This window comes from Seriola lalandi, unplaced genomic scaffold (genome assembly GCF_002814215.2).
Source record: "Seriola lalandi dorsalis isolate HSWRI2012SDOR001 ecotype SW California unplaced genomic scaffold, Sedor1 jcf7180002054900, whole genome shotgun sequence".
In the NCBI taxonomy this organism is placed as follows: Eukaryota; Metazoa; Chordata; class Actinopteri; order Carangiformes; family Carangidae; genus Seriola; species Seriola lalandi.
The window spans coordinates 333730-339328 of record NW_019525452.1 but is presented as its reverse complement, the minus strand read 5'-3'; positions in this window follow the sequence as shown (position 1 = coordinate 339328).

Genomic DNA, 5599 nt, shown 5'->3' with positions numbered 1-5599 from the left:
TGTTTGTGCGTGTGTGTGAGGGGTAGGGGGGTGGGGGGGGTAAGGGCGGGTGGATGGGTGAGGTGGAGAGGGGAGGGGGTGGTAGCAGAAGCAGCCGGGACCCAATGACGTGGGTGCGACATGTAACCGTGGCGCAGGAGAGGAAATCAATACATGAAAGGATGAGGAGCACTGGGGTGGATTACCGTCTGGGGCCCTGGCTACTGGAGGGATGGAGGGGGTGTAGATGAGGCCTGGGGGGGTTGGAGAGTGTGTGTATGTGTGTATATGGAGGAGGGGAGTGGAGGGCGAGAGGCCAGATTGTCCAGTCCCCTCTCTCCTGCATCCCCTCCCCTGACCAAGCGCTGTTTGAATCTTGACCCCTCCCATCAACCCTCCCTTGGCTTCTAAACACTGCTCAGTGCCGGTAGGCTGCCATAGGTGAACCTTCGGCTGTACACACACACACACACACACACACCCCCACAGGTGCAGTGGACTCTGTAATGTTCAGTGAATACATAGACGGTTACGGCCACTGTGTGCTAACTCTGCTGATAACCCTACACTATCTGTATGGGGAATAATCGCCTGATATTACCAGTGTAAATTAAAGAGCCCCAGAGAGACTGTGTGTATGTGTGTCTTCTCGTGTGTGTGTGTGTGTGTGTGTGTGTGTGTGTGTGTGTGTGTGTGTGTGTGTGTGTGTATATGCGTTTATGTGTCTGTGTGGTGAGTTTGCCAGCATGCGAGTCTTCAGCAGGGTGCGTCCGCACTGCCACAAACCCAGATAATAAATATCTATAATAAATATCATTATTATTGGGCCAATCTCCCCCAGTAACAGAGCCTCAGTGAAAGATGGCACGAGGGACTGAGCTGGATATTGGCAATATATCAGCATTGATTATTGAGAGGGCTGACAGAGAGAGGGAGGCAAAGTTAATAAAAACTAATAAAAAAGACAAGGAATACAGAAAGAACAAGGGCTTTAGCTGGATCAGCTGCTTGTTCGTGAAAGAAAAGAGAGAAGGGAAGGTGGAGGGAGGAAGGGAGTGAAAGGATGGAGATAGTGGTGTACAGTCATGGTGTGTGTATGTATGTGTGTGTGTGTGTGTGTGTGTGTGTGTGTGTGTGTGTGTGTGTGTGTGTGTGTGTGTGTGAGTGAGAGAGTATATTTAGGTTTTATCACTCTTGGTGTACATGTGGGACTTTTTTTGTGTGACTGTGAATTGGCATTGACATCTACATACACACAGACACACACAGACACACACAGCTCACTTTTTTCTTTTTCCTGCATGTGTGTCTTCTTGGATTGATTGAATCTTGGTTGAATCTGAACTCTGCGGTTGGGATCCAAAGCCTGCACAACCTTGCGCCTTCCCACACATTGGCACTAACCAAGATGCACTAACAATACTTACCCACTCACCCACACACACACACACACACACACACACACACACACACTGACAAATACACCAACAAACAAACCTCATAAAAGCCCATGCATCATATCCATATTATCTTGACAAATCTATACATCATGTCAGAGCATGGCTTTATGCGAATATTGCATTTTGCTGTGTGTTATTGGTGTGTGTGTACAGAGAGGATATGAGAAGAGTGCGTTGGTGCTTTGTGCTGCTGGGTTGAGACGGGACAGGGCGACAGTGAGAGAGCGTTGTCCATTCTAATAGGGCCTTGTTAGGCCGCTGACAGAGCCAGTAACGCCACTGTTGGCTGCTATTGATTCCCGACCGACGCCGTTATTTATGAGTGAGAATTTAATTCAACCAGCTCGTTTGTCAACATGACATCACCATTTAACTACGACCATGACATGGATGTGAACACCCGCGGAAGAGCTGGGTCACACACACACACACACACACGCACACACAGAAAACAAACAATTTCCTCCCACACATGCTGTCTGCTAGGTGGTTAGAACTCCTGGTTTGCATTTGCTTTTTCTGCGTCTGTTACAATCAAAATGACTTTATTCAATATTCAAACACTATGTTTTCAACCGGTCAAATCAATCATTCAAAATGAATAACAGGCAATTACCAAGAGTGCAATAAACTATATGACTAATGCATGGCCCATGTTATGACTTATGTATAGCCTAAGGATACTTCTAGCTGTTTCTGATTGGATAAATATTTCATGCCACATCCTGACCCATAGCACATGACATGGAAAACATGTTGTGGTGAGGAATTGAACAAATTGCCTCCTATGAATATATTTGTTTGTACCTATAGGAGAGGGAAGCGATGTGACCGAACCATCATCTGTAAATGAAGTCCTTTTTAACAAGTGAAATAACACAAACACACACACACACACACACAAAAAAAAAAAATATATATATTTATGTATATATGTACTTTTCATATGTAAATTCAAAGCAGGCTCACATAACTTTTTTTTATTAGTCTTAATTTAAACCATTAAATGAATATTGTGTCTTTTCTTGGGAATTGTATTCTAATTGTATCTGACTGACTGTCTTGAATTGAAAAGTTGACAGTGTAAAAGAAAGTTGTAAATCATTGTTCCCATGTGCCAACTAGTCAAAGGTAAGAAAAGAAAGGTTGCATCATTACTTCACTTTTTTTTATTGAGGAGTTAGATTTCATATTAATATCCGGTGAAAGAAGAGAATGGTAAAAACTTCTATATATTAACAAATGGAAAACTGATTTTTTTATTTTTAAATTCATAAATGGCATATTGCATACCTGAACAAAAGTTTCTAAATTTTGCTAAAGATAATTGTGACCTGCTTGTATTTTGTTGTGGAAAGAGCAGCAATAATTTTTAAAAGTGCAGCATAGACACAATGTAGAAAGATAAATAAAAAAAATATAAAAAATAAATATAAAAAATACAATGTTCTGTATCCTCAGTTACAGCCCTTTTTATGTCATTAGTTTCAAAAAACCAAACGTTGTGACAGTACTGGTGTAGAAACAAAATACAGATTTAGAAAGATGACTCCCATAGAAATGGATTTTTTAAATTTCTGCAATGATTAAAAGTTTATACTGTACATCTAATATACAGTAATTATTCTTAATCCCTGACCTTTGCTGCTACTATCCCGTATCCAATATTACATCCATTACAGTATTTCTCCATCTGAAAAAATAGAGGCAAAAAAAGAGAGAGAGACAATTTTGGAAGAGCATTTTTCAATACAGCAGGGGGAAGATACAGCCCAGAAAACAATGGAACTAGCTATGTATCTCTGTATAGATTGGGAAGCTTGATAGGGAGGGAGGTTGACAATCAGGACCGTATGGGCCCCCGATGAGAGCGGTCCAGCAGGGGTTATTGGCTGGAGCAGCCCCCCAAGGGAGATCTCTCTCTCTCTCTCCCTCTCTCTCTCTGTTCGGACCCTTGGGTCTCTCTTGGTCCTTGGGGACTGAAACTGTGGAGACTGACTCGCTACAGGGGCCCTATAGGCACCAAGCAAGAAGCGCACTGAGGGGGGCAGACCCCTGAATTTAGGTGGTCAGTCGCAGACAGACGGATTCACAGATGGACAGAAGGACAGGAACAAAGATAAAGGAGATAGTTGTCATCGCCTGGCATCATAGCCTTTTTATTCAGTGTGTTGGAGTCTGTGTATTTGACTTGTCAAATAGTGCAAACCATTGAGGAACATGATGAGGGAAAATATCTTTAATTGGGTGAAAATCAAAATTCAGCACATGCCCACATATGTGCAAGAGAGACACTGAACAAGAAAGTTTCTTTCTGCCTTAAAAGTTTTTTTTTTTTTAGTTCTAACACCTGCTGTAGATTAATGAGATCCAAGCATCATCTGAGTGTTTGTGAATACATCTGAAATTCGTGTGCAGGTTTGTTTTCACACGTGTGAACACCTAGTTGATGGTTTTCTCTTATGTTGTCTTTGCGGTCGTGTCAGATAGAGGAAAAAGAAGAGTTTTTGCTAGAAGAGTGTGTGGAGGATGAAGGGGTGGATGCTTTAGGTGTTAGCATCCCTCCTCCTCCTCCTCCTCACCTCCCCATCCTCCGCTACCCCTCCAACACCATCTTATTTTCCCCTCCTTCAATCTCACACACCCTCCCTCCATCCCTCTCTTCCACAGACGCGCACAACCACACTACATTCTACAAGAAATAATTGCTTTTGTCTGGAAGGAGTGTAGGGAGGAGGGAAAGGGGGCGCGCATGGCTCCCTCTGTGCAGAGAAGGGGGTCTTTGAAGGACAACTAGTCACTTCTCCTCTCCCTTTCCTCCTCCTTTCTCCTCTCCCCTCTTCTTGCCTCACCTTCCTCCCCCTCCTTCTCCCCTCATTGCTCCCCCACCTTACTCCTTTTGTATCAGTTTTCTCCTCTCCTTTTCTTCTTCTTTTCTTCCTCTCTACTCTCTCTCTCTCTCTTTCTCTCTCTCTTCCTTCTCTCTTCTGTTCTTCTCTTCTCTCTCCTCCTCTTGCTCCCTCCTCTCCCTCATTGGACCTGCAGATGTCATCTGTCATATGTGAAGCGGAGGGAGAAGGACAATAAAACCTGGTTGTCTACTACAAGGGATGACACATTTTTCATAATTAAGAATATGCCAGTTTAGTGACCAGCACACATTTCATGACAGTGTGGTTGTCTGTTGATGATTGAGAGAATGACAAGTCTGGTGATGATAGGAAAATCATTTACTTTATGTGCAATTTCCATTAAAACAGGCCTAATCAGCCGCAGCATTAAGTGAGCAGGTATAAACAGTCCTGCGGGATGGGGCTTTTAGGCCCTTCAAGGAGCAAGAGCTCGCTCATTCCCATTGATTTGCCCGTATTGACTGCGATGTTTAGGGTATAGATTTTTCTATTTAAAAATCTATATCGACAATAATCTGGTGTGTAAGCGGCCGGCGTTGACTGATGCTGGCCTGTAATTGACAGCCTGTAACATGTCGTTCCCGGGCAGGGAGAGGGCAGGAGGCGAAGAGAGGCATGCTGGGGAGGCCGGCATGCGTGGCCGGGACGGAGAGAACACGATCAGGGAGCAGAGGGGAGGAGAGGGGGGTGAGGAGGGTGGTGATCACCTCATCCCCTGACAACTAGGCTCTCTTATGTAGTTTCATTTGTAGAGCGTGTGCATTTTTATACACTTACTTACTCACTCACTCACAATGCAAGCATAACAGCTGGTCATGCATGTTGTGCATTTATATCACTTTGTTTACACGGGCTGAAAATTCAGCAACATGCATTTTCAGCTTGTGAAGCAGCTTCACATTTCTCATGCTTGGAACAGCAGTGGTCGCTCTTGTCTTCCTGTATCTGAATAACCTAATGATGCACCCCCGTCCGCTCAGGAGGGCTTATTAAACGTAGCAGTGAGGAGATAACTTAATTGTGTGCATGCTGGGTATCCTGATAGGTATTAGCGTTAAGCACCTATAGGTTTCCATGGATTCTCTTATCGGATCCACATCCCTTCCCAAGCAGGCCGGCAGTAATGCACTGATCACCATTGGCATCATTATAGCCGGTATTATTAAGAGAGGGGGGGAAAAAAATCCAGAAATCAATACAGGATACCTTTTGCAGCGGTAGTGAAAACGAGGGAGATGGGGGGTGGGT